At 52.1% G+C, this 15,498-nt stretch overlaps 1 protein-coding gene and 2 long non-coding RNA genes across 6 annotated transcripts in view; 2 read left to right on the top strand and 1 right to left on the bottom strand.

Annotated features, from left to right (window-relative positions):
* Positions 1 to 3,197: 3,197 nt before the first annotated feature.
* Positions 3,198 to 15,498, bottom strand: part of LOC136387667 (uncharacterized) — a 14,414-nt gene continuing 2,113 nt past the window's right edge. The window contains exons 1-3 of one of the 2 annotated variants that reach the window (XR_010748139.1): positions 7,797 to 8,070; positions 6,113 to 6,247; positions 3,198 to 4,151 (exon numbers count right to left, since the gene is read on the bottom strand). This is a non-coding gene — a long non-coding RNA (uncharacterized lncRNA). Of the gene's footprint in view, positions 4,152 to 6,112; positions 6,248 to 7,796; positions 8,071 to 15,498 lie in introns of those variants that run through there. The other variant, XR_010748140.1, reaches the window with a different exon arrangement.
* On the top strand, positions 7,315 to 12,966 carry LOC136387669 (uncharacterized). The gene is made up of 3 exons (XR_010748142.1): positions 7,315 to 7,770; positions 11,232 to 11,408; positions 12,947 to 12,966. It is a non-coding gene; the product is annotated as an uncharacterized lncRNA (long non-coding RNA).
* The window catches only part of ARMC12 (armadillo repeat containing 12), a 23,224-nt gene continuing 22,941 nt past the window's right edge, over positions 15,216 to 15,498 (top strand). Inside the window, exon 1 of one of the 3 annotated variants that reach the window (XM_066359582.1) lies at positions 15,216 to 15,490. The gene's annotated coding sequence lies outside the window, so the exon portion shown is untranslated. The remainder of the gene's footprint in view (positions 15,491 to 15,498) is intronic. The other 2 variants (XR_010748138.1, XR_010748137.1) reach the window with 2 other exon arrangements.

Below are 15,498 nucleotides of genomic sequence, written 5' to 3'. Positions count from 1 at the left end.
GGGCTTGAGCGTGGGCTCGTCGGCTTGAGCGTGGGATCATAGATATGACCCCATGGTCTCGGGCTTGAGCCCAAGGTTGCTGGCTTGAGCCCAAGGTCGTTGGCTCCGCTGGAGCCCCCCAGTCAAGGCACATAAGAGAAAGCAATCAATGAACAACTAAAGGGGCCACAACGAGTTGATGCTTCTCATCTATCTCTCTTCCTTTCTGTCCCTGTCTGTCTGTCTCTGTCTCTCCCTCTCTCTAAAGAAAAAGAAAAAAGAAAAAAATCCTCTTGTTCAAAAATGTACAGTCACCTAGGGTGGAAGTGAAGGTGACCACGACTCCTTCCACTCTACCCTGAGGCTGCTACCTGCCTGGTCTCACCATGTATCACATTCTTCTTTCCCACCTTCCTGCCCTTTCTACCACCAGACCCGGGGAGCCAAACATTCTCTGGACTTCCCTGCCCTCCTCCCATCTCTCCAGTTATCAAAATCTTTCAAGACTCATCCCAAACCTCACCTCCCCCAGAAGGCCCTCCCAGATAGCTATTTGGAACAACTGTGTCACAGTCTGTGCATTGTGGTGGAGCATTCTTTCAGCATCAGCCACAATTCACCAGGCATTCGGTCTCTTCTCAGTGGGTCCACCTCCCTCGTGGCAGAACCACAGGGGTGGCTTAGGGCGTAGCTTACACCTGCCCACGTCATGAGCAGCAGGCCATTATAGGAATTTGAAGACATCTCTCTTCATTGACTTGAAAAACTTAGGCTTGGAGATTCATATAAAACCTATGTAAGGATAAATCAAGAATATAAGATGAAAACATGACGTATGGGGTTTTACTCTCAAAATTTATTTTCTTTAAATTTTTTTTATGTTCTATAAAAATAAAATAGCCTGACCAGGCGGTGGTGCAGTGGATAGAGTGTCGGACTGGGGTGTGGAGGACCCAGGTTCGAGACCCCAAGGTCACCAGCTTGAGCGCCGGGCTCATCTGGTTTGAGCAAAAAGCTCACCAGCTTGGACCCAAGGTCGCTGGCTCGAGCAAGGGGTCACTTGGTCTGCTGTAGCCCCACAGTCAAGGCACATGTGAGAAAGTAATCAATGAACAACTAAGGTGTTGCAACATGCAATGAAAAACTAATGATTGATGCTTCTCATCTCTCCGTTCCTGTCTGTCTGTCCCTATCTATCCCTCTCTCTGATTCTCTCTCTCTGACTCTGGGAAAAATAAAAAATAAAAAATAAAAAAAATAAAAGATAAAAGAAAGAAAATAGCTGTAGCATGGGGGACATCTTACGTAAATGAAGATGAGCCATACCTCTTTATTCCGTTAAAAAAAATTTTTAAATGCCAATATTTAAAAATTAATTTTCAGAGTAGGGGGAGGGAGGAGATAGATGAGAAGCATCAACTCATAGTTGCTTCACTTTGGTTGTTCATTGATTGCTTCTCATACGTGCCTTGACTGGAGGGTTCAAGCTGAGCCTGTGACACTTTTGCTCAAGCCAGTGACCTTTTGGGCTCAAGCCAGCCAGCTTGGGGTCATGCCGATGATCCTGCGCTCAAGCCAGTGAGCCCACCCTCAACCTGGTGACCTCTGAGTTTCGAACCGGGGACCTCAGCATTCTGGGTCAATGCTCCATCCACTGTGCCACCACAGGTCAGGCACATCCATTAAATTTTGAATTCATTCATCAGACATTAACTGACTCTGAATGTTCAAAAGCTATGTGAGTTGGCAAATAGTTGGAACAGTGGGTGCAGCAGTGTAGGGCAAGGGTTAAATGCACAAACTCTTCAGCTGAACGAACTGTGTGGAAATCCCACTTCGCCACTTATAAGGCCAGTCACCTTAGGTAATTAAGTCTCTTAAAGTCCCTGTGTACCAATTTTCCCTTCTCTAACATGGAGATGCTAAATGGTGGCACCTATCAAGGCTGTTATAAGGATTAAATGAGCATAGATCATAAAAATTGGGGGATATTTCAAAATGAATATAAAGTGATAAAAAAGCATTTGATTTATTTTATTAAACAAGAACATCAGAAAAGCAAACGACAAGTCAAAGAAAGTTGTTCGATTATGCAAATGAATGCAAAACCAACTTTTATTTCATTGGTGAGAATATACTATACAAAAGGCTGAAAGTACTGGAGTATCTGCACGGTCCCTGGTCCCCTAACTTTTGTGAGCAGTATATATTATATATGTATATGGCAGTTACAATAGTGTCTGGTATGTGCAAGTCACAATGTTAACTTTTAAATTAGGGGTCCCCAAACTTTTTACACAGGGGGCCAGTTCACTGTCCCTCAGACAGTTGGAGGGCCGGACTATAAAAAAAAACTACGAACAGCCTGACCAGGCGGTGGCGCAGTGGATAGAGTGTCGGACTTGGATGCGGAAGACCCAGGTTCGATACCCCGAGGTCACCAGCTTGAGCGCAGGCTCATCTGGTTTGAGCAAAAGCCCACCAGCTTGAACCCAAGGTCGCTGGCTCCAGCAAGGGGTTACTTGGTCTGCTGAAGGCCCACAGTCAAGGCACATATGAGAGAGCAATCAATGAACAACTAAGGTGTTGCAACACACAATGAAAAACTAATGATTGATGCTTCTCATCTCTCTCCATTCCTGTCTGTCTGTCCCTACCAATCCCTCTCTCTGACTCACTGTCTCTATAAAACAAACAAACAAACAAACAAAAAACTATGAACAAATCCCTATGCACACTGCACATATCTTATTTTAAAGTAAAAAAAACAGAACGGAAATAAATACAATATTTAAAATAAGGAACAAGGCCCTGGCCGGTTGGATCAGCGGTAGAGCGTCGGCCTGGCGTGCGGGGGACCAGGGTTCGATTCCCGGCCAGGGCACATAGGAGAAGCGCCCATTTGCTTCTCCACCCACCCCCCTCCTTCCTCTCTGTCTCTCTCTTCCCCTCCTGCAGCCAAGGCTCCATTGGAGCAAAGATGGCCCGGGCGCTGGGGATGGCTCCTTGGCCTCTGCCCCAGGCGCTAGAGTGGCTCTGGTCGTGGCAGAGCGACGCCCCGGAGGGGCAGAGCATCCCCCCCTGGTGGGCAGAGCATCGCCCCTAGTGGGCGTGCCGGGTGGATCCTGGTCGGGCGCATGCGGGAGTCTGTCTGACTGTCTCTCCCTGTTTCCAGCTTCAGAAAAATACAAAAAAATAAAAAAATAAAAAATAAATAAAGAACAAGTAAATTTAAATCAACAAACTGACCAGTATTTCAGTGGGAACTATGCTCCTCTCACTGACCACCAATGAAAGAGGTGCCCCTTCCAGAAGTGCGGCGGGGGCAGATAAATAGCCTCAGGGGGCTGCATGCGGGCCCGCGGGGCTGTAGTTTGGGGACCCCTGTTTTAAATCATTATTGTTAGCACTATTATCAAATGTCTTCTAATAGAGACCAAGAAGGAACCCCTCCATCTGGGAAGATGGAAAGGTCCTTCCGAGGTCCAGGAGAGAGTGTGCATTCCAGACACCAGGCACAGCACCCATGAAGACTCGGAGGTGTACACCCACACAGCTGTTTGGGGGGCCCGGGCGGCTGGGACCTCACGTGCAGTTTGAGGCAGGCCGAGAGGTGCAGGAGCTGTGTGGCCATGTCAGGCATCTGGGCCTTCATCCCGACGGCGCTGGGGAGCCAGTGAAGCATTGCACGCTACGGATCAGCTGTGTGTTTGAGGCAGAGGGTCTGGCAGCAGCGTGGCGGATGGTAGAAGCCCGGAGGTGGGGGGCCCCTCCCTTTAGAAGCCCTGGGAGGGAGGTGGTGAGACATGTTCAAGGTGGGCCCTGAAAGGAGGGTGGATGGGACGGATGGCACAAGAATAACCCAAGGGGTAGGGGACTCTTTGGATGGGGTGGGCGAGGTCAGATTCAGAGGTGGCCCCCAAGTTTTTCCCCTGGGCCACTATGTGACATTAGTAACCAGTATAGGAAATGTAGCAGGAGGACCAGACAGTGGTGGCTGTGATGACCTGGGGAGGGTGGGCAGAGCTGACCGTGTCACTGTGGAGCACGTCGTGTTTGAGCTCTCCTCTCAGCGGCTGTTCTGCCTGGGTGGTGTTCCCCCGGCCTCCGCCTGGCCCGCATGCAGTCGGTGAAGAGTGTTGTTCGAAACGACAAGGTTGCAGGTTCGATTCCTGGTCAGGGCACATATGGGAGGCAACCAATGAATGCACAACTGAGTGGAACAACACATGAGTGCTTCCCTTCCCTTCCCCCTTCCCCTCTTCCTCTCTCTGTCTCTTAAAAAAAAAAAAAATTAAGCCCTGGCCAGTTAGCTCAGTTGAAGTGTTGTCCTGGAGCGTGGAGGTTGCTGGTTCGATTCCCTGGTCGGGGCACAGACAGGAACAGCTCAATGTTCCTGTCTCTCTCTCTCTCCCTGCCTCAAAGAGGAAGAGGAAGAGGAAGAAGAGGAAGAAGAAGAAGAAGACAGTTACTGTGTCTTACTCATTTTTGTGTCCACCCCCTCACCTTCCCTGCCCACTGAGCCCCACACCAGCCACAGGCTCTGTGCTGGGGACCACAGCTGAATTGGGTTTAATGGAATCCAAGCTTGCTCTCTGCCCAACTCTACAGATGGGGTAATTGAATCACAAACAAAACTCCTCCTCCTCCCCAGTCTCTGGATGACTGCTGTCCTTCCTTAGAAGAGTCCTCAAGAGGGCCCCTTCCACTCGGGGAGCCATCCTGCCTGAGACCTCTGTCCTCCCTGAGCTGAGGACCAGGCGCTCCGCAGAGCCTTCCGGCCTCCCTCCCCGCGGAAGAGACCAGGGGCCGGGGGCCTCTGCAGCCGCGGAGGATGGATGCAATGGAGTGGGGAGTGTGACAGTGACGGCAGAGAGAGGAGCAGCCTCACATTTGCTGGCCCCTCCCAACAATGGCTCTGGAGATGTCTGTGCACAGAAGTGCCGGAACCTTACCCCTACCCCCATGCCTGTCGGGCCCCCAAGCAAGGTGCTGCCCCCCAACCCCCAGTGAACTCAGCTCTTGGGACTTTCTCTGCTTCCCTTAGGGTCATCAGTAAGGAAAATTAATAAAAAAAAAAACCCCACCCAGTTTGATGTAAATCCAGAGGCAGCCAGACCCCAACAGTAGAGCCCCCTCCTCAGCCCATGTCCCCAGGAGCACCTGAGTTCAGCAGGTGTGAGCTCGGCTGGCCTGGGAACCGAGGATGTGTGTCTATATCTACGTGCACCCATCTGTGTATGCATGTGAGTGTGTACTCCCTAGTGCATGTGGGCACCATTGTGTGGGTGTGCCCCTGCATGCACGTGCAATGCATGTGTGTGTGTACTCCCAAGTGCATGTGGGCACCATTGTGTGGGTGTGCCCTTGCATGCACGTGCAATGCATGTGTGTGTGTACACACTGCCTGCGGGGGCAGGGGTCGGGGAGCCAAAGGGGCCGTGGGCTACATTGTTGCAAAGCTGCTAGCTCCATTCCTGGGCATGTGGGTAGGAGTGGGTGGGGGTGTGGTCATGGGAACAGAAGCTGAATGTTTCCGATGAGAGCGGGTTGCTGCCCAGGTGTTTGTGAATTAGGACAGGACAGGTGGGGTGGGGCAGCCATCTGGCTGAGGCTCTGTCTGTTCTGTTTTATCCTTCTGGAGGTCACTTCCCAGGGTGGCTACCTTTGCCAGAGTGCCCCGGTCGGACACCCTGGGTCAGTAGGGCCTGCCCAGCAGGAAGGCACAATCTCTTAGGGGCCCTAAGGAAGGATGAGCTCAGGCTCTGGAAGTTGGAAGGGGTGTGTGCAAGTTTGTGGGAGCAAGAATTCACTCCAACTCTTCCAACGGTGGCTGATAAAACAGATACCTTCCCCAGGGGAGGCCCTGCCCCAGGATGAGAGGGTCACAAAATAAGGGAGTCTCTGTCCATTCTGGTCGGGGACACTTAGGTGACCATTCAGTGGAACCCCCAAATCATGGAGGCCTCCCTGGGCAGCGTCTAAATGAAGTCAGAAGTGATTGGGAGAATGTCAGAGAAAGGAAGTGGGAGGGAAAGGGAGGGCATTCCCAGAGAAGAAATAGCCAGTGCAAAGGCACTGAGGAAGGAAAACGCAGGTACCCAGGAGGAAGCCAGAGCTGAAGGAAACTTACAGCTCCTGCGGAGTGGCCTGCCTCCCACACACAGGAGAGAACCAAGGCCCAGAGAGAAGAAGTGCTTCTAAGACCCAGAGCAGAAATGAGGTCTCTTGACTTCCAGGTCAGTGTCTCCCTGCTTCCCCAGAACGCCTGCAAGGGAGAGAAGGCCAGAAGTCAGGCTGTTCATTTGGCTTCCTTTGCTTTCTTATCTTCAGCTAGGGAGGGCCCAGTCAGGGGTGTCTGTTCTTTGCCTATCTCTGTCAGCAGCTAGCTGTGTGATCCTGAACAAATCACTTGACCTCTCTGTGCCCTCATCTCCAATGTGAAGGGGGTATGGGGCCTTGACTCATCTGAGAATGTTAAAAATTTGTCTTAGTCATGCCCTTGTCTGCAGCACCCAGCAGAAGCTGCAGTTCAACGCGGGGGCTTACATCAATGTTGTTAAATGAAGGAGAGACTGACTCTCCTTCTGCCTCCCGACTTGAAGAGTCTCAGCCTCTCCCCTCTCATCACAGGACAAGGGTGCAGGAAGCCCAGAGTCATGAAGGCCTCGAAAGAGAAGGTAGGTTGGTTGGAGCGCCATTCTGATACTCCAAGGTTGCAGGTTCAGTCTCTAATCAGGGCACATACAAGAATCAACCCATAAGTGCATAAATAAGTGGAACAACAAATCGATGTTTCTCTCTCTCTCAAGTCAAATTTTAAAAATTAAAAAAAAAATAGAAAGGGACAGTAGGAAAGCGAACCTAACTGCGCAGGCAGCGGCCCTGCGGACCCCGGGTCTGGGGGGGGGATGCCCTGCAGAGCGAGCTAGCGCTCCTGCCTGCAGCCCTGGTCTTGCAGAGGCCTGCAGTGGGGAGGGGCTGGACAAGGGGCACCCCCCCAGCAGAACGTGGGAGCGGCTGGCCCCAGAGGGGCCCTGGCAGGCTTCTCCCTCCTCCTGCTCTCCCCTCTCCCGGCTCTCTGCTCCGAGAGGTGTCTGAGCCCTCTGCTCTCAATCCCGAGGGGTCCAGTGGGTTCTGGGACCTCCTGTTCCCCAAGCCCATGATTCCTTAGTTTTTTTTGCATTTGAATAATCCTCCTTTTTTGAGGCCCCCTTTTCACGTGAGAAATGTTATTGCCTACTTCCCTCTTGCGTGACCACAGCTGTGTTTCTTTTAATCTGGTAACGCACGCGCGCGCACGCACACACACACACACACACACACACACACGAATCTATGGTGACAGCAATCAGATCCACATCCCCTCTCTGGTGGGAACCGACTGAAAGGGGGCACAAAGGAAATTAGGGGTGCTGAAAACGTTCAAAATCCTGATCTAGGTGGTGGTTACGTGGTTATGTCCGTGTGTCAAGATCCACTGAGAGGTACGCTTGGGATCTGTGCATTTTACTGCGTGTAGATTGCCTCAGTGAAGGACCGCTGCTTCGAAAGGACACACATACAGAGAAACACCTAGAACAGACCTGCTCAGCGTGTGTAAACACACCCTCGGCACTAGCTGTCACCAAGCCATTCCCTCGGATCCCTGCGCCCACAGACCGGGTATCGCGACCCCTGACACCTTGCTCCTCGGGCTGGCCAGGTTTGTGGGGTCACGACACCAGGGATGCAGTGCAGCCCAAGGAAGCCAGAATTTCCCAGCAGTGCTTGACTGGAACTCCTTGACTGGTGAGTTGAAGGAACAGAAAACGTACCCGGTTCCCCTTTCCGGGAGGGGGGTTTCCTGTCCTACTGGCCTCTCCGGGGCCTGGCCGAGTCTTGGCTGGGGGGTGGGGGGCTGTCCCAGTGAAAGTCCAGGAGAAATGTGCTTTTCCTGCATCCCTGCTAAAAATAACCCCAGGCAGAGCAGCGGACACTGAGCGGCAGGAAGGACAGAATGGGGTTTGGCTTTAAACCTTTGGCTCGGCAGTTGGGGGCCAGGGAGGGGTGGGAGAAGGAGGCTTGGGAGCGGAGAACCCTGGCAGTACTCTCCCCTCCCCCACCCCCGCTGCAGCTGGCCCTTGGGCAAGGGGGGGGGGTGCCCGGGAGCGGTGAGTGAGTGAGTGAGTGAGTGTGGTGACAGCGCGTCAGCAGGAAGCCAAAGAAGGTTGGGGATGCGTGGGGAGGGGTCTCTGTCCTGCTCAGCGGAGCAGGAGTCACGTACTCCACACTCCACGGGTCCCCACGCCCTCTGAGAAGCGCTCTGCCCCAGCAGTCCACGCTGCCAGGCTCCCTCTGGGGTCCCTGCCCTCCTGTAGCGTGGCAGCCTGCTGGGGGGGGGGGGGCTCCTGGCACACACAGGGCTGAGGATTGTCACTTCCCAGTCCCTGGCTCTGTCTGTCTGTCTTCTGCTCTGCCCAGACAGATGGGGAGTCAGTCCGGGTGCGGTCCCACGGTGAGGAATTTCAGTGGAAATGCGAAGTACAAGATGTGTCAGTGTGGGGTCCCAGGAGGAGTGAGTGGCCGAGTGAAGGAAGAGGCCCTCCCTGTGCCCTGTCCTGCTGTCTGTCCTCCCCTAGCCCCTGCCTGCCCCAGGCAGCAGAGGCCTGACTTGGGGAGTAGCCCTCAGCAGCTGCCCTGGGCTCTCCAAGACAGCAACAAAGAACTACCAGGAACTGAATGCGTGCCATTTCCGGCACTCTACTGACTCTCACGTGGACTATCTCATTTAATCCTCTCAGCAAGCCTAAAATAATGAACAGATTACGCTCCCTATTTACAGATGACAAAAAGAAGGGGCATGGTGGTGACATGCTAGAGACAGGGCTTGACCTCATGATTTGGGACAAAGAATGTTCAGGATGACTGTCCCGAAAACAATAAGACAGAATTTTGGAAATTGGACCTTCCTAAATAATTTAGAACAAATGGTTGCTATTCTTGACACTTTGGTAGAAAAAAGAGCTGTGGACCTCACTAGGGGGTGGTGCAGTGGATAAAGCGTCGGCCCGGGATGCAGAGGACCCAGGTTTGAAACTTCAAGGTTGCCAGCTTGAGGGCGGGCTCATCCGGCTTGAGCGTGGGACCATAGACATGACCCCACCGTCACTGGTTTGAGCCCAAGGTTGCTGGCTTGAGCAAGGAAGGGGTCACTGGCTCAGCCAGAGCACCCCCCATCAAGGCACATATGAGAAAGCAATTAATGAACAAATAAGGTGCTGCAACAAAGAATTGATGCTTCTCACCTGATCTGTGGTGGCGCAGTGGATAAAGCATCAATCTGAAACCCTGAGGTTGCTGGTTTGAAACACTGGGCTTGTCCGGTCAAGGCACATGTGGGAGTTGATGCTTCCTGCTTCTCCCTCCTCCCTCTCTCTCCCCTCTCTAAAATGAATATATAAAAATCTTAAAAAAAAAAAAAAGATAAAGAAGGGGCTGTAAAAAATAAAATCGATATTTCTCATCTCTCTTCTTGTTTGTCTTTCTGTCTCTCTCTTGCTAAAAAAAAAAAAAGAGCAGGAGCTTTAGAGCAAATATTTTGTACTACCAGTTATAATTTTGGCCAAGGACCTTGACTATTCTAAGCCTCAGTTTTCATTTCTGTAAAATGGGTACAAAAATCCTTGCATAGAATTGCTGGGGAGTAATGAATTTGAACCCAACATTTTTTTAAGTAAGAGGAGGAGGGAAGATCTCACTAGATAGACTCCTGCATGCACCTCAACCAGGATCTACCCAGCAACCCCCATCTGGGGACGATGTTTGAATCAACCAAGCTATTCTTAGCACCTGAGGCTGAAGGGTTTGGACCAACTGAGTCATCCTCGGTGCCTGGGATGACACTGGAACCAATCAAGCCACTGGCTGAGGGAGGGGAAGAGGAAAAGGAGGAGAGGGATGGGGAGAGAAGGAGATGGTCATTTCTCATGTGTGCTCTGAAAGGAATAGAACCCTTGATGTCTATACCCCAAGCCAATGCTCTATCCACTGACCCAAATGGCCAGGGCCCAGAATTTTTTTTCTAAACTCAGAAAATACCAAGCTCTTTCTTGCCTCAGGGCCTTTGCATGTGTGGGAACCTTAAGCCCCCAGATGTTTATATACTGGTTTGTTCTTGTTGTTGTCTGGGTTTTGGCTCAAACATAACTTTCCTGAGAGCCGTCTTCCTTGACTGCCAGCACACCTCAATACTCTCAACTGCATCACTGTTTTCTTTTCTTTGCTCTTAGCACAATCTGAAATTATCGTGCTAATTTATAGGTTTTGTTTCTTTGTGGCCTATCTTCCCTCCCGGGCTGCCAAGGATGTAAGTTTCTTGAGAGCTGGGACTTCTGTAGAGTTCAATGGCCCATTCCCCATGCTCAGAGCAGCATCTGGAAAATCAGAGCCTGCTAAATATTTATAATGAATGAATAACTCTGCCTTGGAAACAGCATTATATATATATATATATATATTTATTTATTTTTATTGACTTTAGAGAGAGAGGAAGGAAGAAGAGAGAAAGACACATCAATTTGTTATTCCACTTACTTATGCATTCATTGCTTGATTGCCGTACATGCCCTAACGGGGACTGAACCCACAACCTTGGCGTATCAGGACGACATTCTAACTGACTGAGCTAATCAGCCGGGGCAGAAACAGCACTATATTGAAGTGTCTGACTCTCTCACAGGCCTCCCTGAGCCAAGGGGCAGGAAATATGGGTCAATGGGGGCTTGAGAGAAAGCTTTGGGCCTCGCCCATGCCCAGCCCTGAAGCCCCCAGGCTGCAGGGAGCCATGAGGATGCCTGGGCTTCTGGCTGCTTCCAGAGAAAGGGTAACCCTTTGGCTGGAACATGAGGTTCTGCACCATCTGGGCCTGCCTGTCTCTGGCCTCATCTCCCTGGGCTCCCCAACCTGCCGTCCAAGTCCAGGCCACACCAAACAACTTGAAGTGCCCGCCAGAGAACACACGGCAGCTTCACGCCTGTGTGCCTTTATACACACTGTTCCTTCCACCCAGAACACCCTGCACCCTTGCTCCGCCTGTCTAGCTCCTCAGTCAGACTTGAAGACGGGCCTCCTCACAGGAGCCCTCTCTAATCTCTCTGGCCACACCCTGTCCCCAACTTCCCAGGACATTATAATGATTTGTTTCTGTGTATCTTCCCAAGGAGCCCAGAGATCTCTTGAGGGCGATAACCAACTCTTTTTGTGCCCCCCAGTTTGAAGCACAATGCCTAGTGCACACAGTAGGTGCTTAAGAAATGCTCCAGCACAGCTTTCAGACTTTCAGTTTCCGTGTATTAACACAATCCCTGGAGCACACAGTAGGTGCTCATTAAGAGCCCACTGAACACATGAAGCTGAGCCCTTCGACACTGGCAGAAGCTGGAGGAGAGGTGAGAGGAACTGGGGCAGGAATGAAAGGGCGTCTTGGGAAACAGGCCAGCATCAGGGGGAGAAGGCAGAAGGGACCTTAGGAAGCGTCCTAGGAGAATGGACATACAAAAAACAAAATGAAAAGCAAACACAGAGAGAGGGAGGCACAGAAACAGAGCCGTCATTGAGCAAGGAGAGTGAAAGAGAGAAGGAACGATGAAAGAGGAAGAAAGAATTGGGCTCACAGGGGACAAAATGTGCCCATGAGAGCCGCAGAGGACAGGAAGCCAGGGCACAGGACAGGCCAACTACCTACAGGAAATATGGTGGCCTGGCTTCAGCCCCTGCGGGTAGAGAAGGGTGGCCTGGGCAGTGTGGGGCTGTGTCCCTTCCTAGGGCAATAGGGCTGGGTGAAAGGCTACCTGTCACCAGGCTTTGGGACAGCTTGGGAAACTCTTCCTTTCTTAGCTCAGGAGAGGAGGCCCTGTGTTGTGAAACAAAGGACCCCAGATATCAGTCACAAACCTACTTTCTTGCCTTTGGGTGGGCGATGGAGCTGTTCCTGCCTCAGTTTTGTTTGTTTTTTTTTAAGTCCTTTTAAAAAATCGTTTAGATTTTATTTATTCATTTTTAGAGAGAGAGATGAGAGGAGAGAGGTGGGGGTGGGAGGAGCAGGAAGCATCAACTCCCATATGTACCTTGACCAGGCAAGCCCAGGGCTTCGAACCAGTGACCTCAGTGATCCAGGTTGATGCTCTACCCGCTGTGCCACCACAGGTCAGGCCCTGCCTCAGTTTTACCATCAGGAAAAGGGGGTAATGTTCTCCTTCCTTTAGAGGAACTTGAGATCATACCAACTTAGGACATGTAAGTGAAAGGTACACAACGTCAGGGATTGACATGGTGGTGACTTCGCCCCAAGTCCTGCTGTGAGTGGGTCCTAGGATAGGCCATGCCACCATGTCAGACAGATCTGTGACCTGAGCCTGGGAACCCAGGCTCAGCCCCCGGTGTTCAGATCCCAGGGCCAAATCAATAGACTCAGGCACCTGTTCCCAGGTGAGGGGTGAGTGGCACGCCACCCAGGAAAGCTGCCCCCAGCCAGCAGGCCTGAACATTCGGCAGCACCCCGGCTCTCCTCTGAGCCCTCCACATGGAGGCCTGTTAGAAGGGCTGCAAACACTCTTCTGGCTAATCCCACCTCATGGTACGCCAGGGCTCCACGGAGGCCGAGTTCCCCGAATCATCTGAAGGGAGAAAGGAGCAACACTCTGGGACCCTAGACATGTGTTGGGCAAATGAGTTTGTAAAATCTGTATGTTTTGGGCCTGACCTGTGGTGGCCCAGTGGATAAAGCGTCGACCTGGAAATGCTGAGGTCGCCAGTTCGAAGCCCTGGGCTTGCCTGGTCAAGGCACATATGGGAGTTGATGCTTCTTGCTCCTCCCCCCTTCTCTCTCTGTCTCTCTCTCCTCTCTCTCCTTCTCTCTGTCCTCTCTAAAAATGAATCAATAAAATAAAATAAAAAATCTGTATGTTTTGTGTTTGCTCACTTTTAGTGTTAAAAATGGTGCTGGGCAGCGGCCAGGTATGTGATCTGTGAAATTGCAAATTAACCTTCCTGCTTGGGAAGGGCTACTGTCTCGCTAATGTGCGCTGGAGGAGAGGTTTTTGCACCAGAAGGTTGAGAAGAAGAGGAAGAGGGAGGAAGCTATGTTTGCAGAGAGAGAACAGGGAGAATGAAGGTGTGCAGATGGGGAACCAGAGGTGAGGGGCTTTTGCGAGCTCCGCTGAGACTGGTGGGGCCTTTGATTCTAGGAAGAACCGGAGAATGTGTCAGTGGCTTCGGGAGCCCTGTGTGTTTGCTTGTCAGCCGGTGTGAGACTTTAATAAAGGAATGGCCCACCATTTCTTGGCTCCACTGTTTCTTTACCGTCTGCCTGAATCTAATGTGAACCTGCATGTGAATGGCCACGATGGTGGTGGCCCTTGGCCTTAGAACATGGAAGGTTTAGGATTTGGTTGTACAATCTATGCAATTTAGCAGACCACTCAGAAGTTCTGCCTTTGACGTCAGTCACACGGCCTAGCTCTGTCACTTCTCTGAGCCGCAGTTTCCTTAGCTGTCAGAGGGAGCGAACGGCAGTACCTACTTCCCTGGGCTGTTGCTACGATGACTACACGAGCTCGTGTAAATAAAGCAGAGCCCAATGCTTGGTCCCTAGGAAGTGATCGATACTAGCTTTTACGTGAAAAATACCACATGCTCCTGAGGGGGTGTGGGGGAGGCCAGATCATAAATCAATCTCTGAATATCTCAGCCACTTTGAGGAGATTAAACTTGTCACAATCAGAATATCATTAAGTCACCACGTGTCAAATTCCGTTTTGCAGCATCTGCTAGGAAGGCAGACTCCTAGAGTTAAGGAGGTCGGAGCCCCCAGCCCCCAGTTCTGCTGTGTTCTCTGTGACTGATGGGGAAGGGTCATGGATTAGCATGTCTGCCAATTATTATTTTTTTCTTTTGAGGAGGTGGCAAGTTAAATAGAGCCTTCAGCTCACAAGTCTAGCTGGAATCAAGAACCACGGAAGTGCTCGGGTGGCAAGGAGTGGCGGGTCAACCTCACAGGCCCACCACAGAACCTTCAGACCTAACGCAGGGCACCCACGGCCTGGGAGGCAGTTTCAGGGCTGGGTGATGGGGCGAGAGAAAGGAGGCTGGGGGCTTCACGCTTCCAGAATCCAACTTCTTTCCTCCCGGGCTTTCTCTGCATCCCTCCTACAAGAGTTCAGAGCCCAAGCAGGACCCACAGTGGGCTGGGGGAGGTGGTCAGGTGGGAGGTGGGCAGACTGCGGGCAGGGGTGACGGACAGCAGTCTGCCAGGGCCGAAGAAGAAGGAAGTATAAATATAAAGCGGCCAGTGTAGCCCTGGACAGAGGCCATACGAAACACACGGTACATTCCAGCCTCGGCGGCGTAACAAACTGTACCAGCCTTTCTGAGAGCTGGGAGCTGCGAGGATGGGAGGGAAGGGAGCGGAGGTTCCTTCGAGGTTGGCTCTGCTTCCTCCTCCCCCACTTCTCCCACAGCCCGCTCTGCCGGGAAAGTCCCGCTGTTGCTTTTGCAACCACAGGAAACCTACTATCCCTGCTCACACTCTGTACCCGATGTACTTAGCAGCTCCAGACGGGGAGGGAGCGAGGAGCAGGGGTGGGGGTGGGTGGGGAGGGGTTCTGGGGCGGCAGCCAGCCACAGCAGCCCAGGTAACATAACGTGCGGGGTGGCACTGCTGGGACTCGGAGTCACAGCCTGTGAGCGCTCCAGTGGAGGTCCAGATGATAGCGAGGTGTAGGGAAGGAAGTGCCTTGCCCAAGGTCACACAGCCAGTTGTTCAGCAGGGTGGGACCAGAGTGTATCCAGAGCGGGGCAGTCAGTGCTGGGCAGCCCTCCTGGGTGGAGTGTATAGGTGTGGCAGGCCAGGGAAGACAGTGCCCAGGGACTGAGGGTGGGGAGCCCGTATCCAAAGCTGCCTCGAAGCTCTGGTTGGCTCTGGGCAGGTCTGGCTTGGGCACTGTCCCCTCCACTTTTTCCAAACTTACCCCCCCCCCTCAATATTAGAGATAATGCATGTCAAGTGCCTAGCAGGGAGGCAGGTCTGTGAGATCAGCCCGTGTGAGTCACCTCCACGCCTCCTCTCTCCTCCTCCACAGACGCAGGTCAAGGCCTAGAACCTCCGGGGATCTTCCTCTCTGTATCACCCCCTCCTTCCCGCTCCGTCCCTATGGCTCTCACAAACATTTGGTACTCACCACCTGCTGGTCTGGGTTATTATTTAACCTCACACACTGTGTGTTTGTCTCTTCAACTGGCCTGCAAACTGCCCAAGGGCAGGAAATCATTTCAATACACCCAACATGTATCGAACGTCCACTCCAGGGCCCAGCTTGGCCTGTGGGGGATGCGCTGAGGGAGTGATGGGGGAGGCCTCAAAGGCCCAGACTTGCTTTCTGCCTCCAGGCCTTTCTAATCTGGTTAGAAGAACAGGATTAGTAAACAGATCTCCAGAATATGAGACGGGCCACACGCTGTGCTGTGCGGAAAGGTACAGAC

This window comes from Saccopteryx leptura, chromosome 1, assembly GCF_036850995.1.
Source record: "Saccopteryx leptura isolate mSacLep1 chromosome 1, mSacLep1_pri_phased_curated, whole genome shotgun sequence".
NCBI classification, from domain to species: domain Eukaryota; kingdom Metazoa; phylum Chordata; class Mammalia; order Chiroptera; family Emballonuridae; genus Saccopteryx; species Saccopteryx leptura.
Note: the sequence above shows the minus strand (reverse complement) of the source record. Positions and strands in the feature narration are given on the sequence as shown.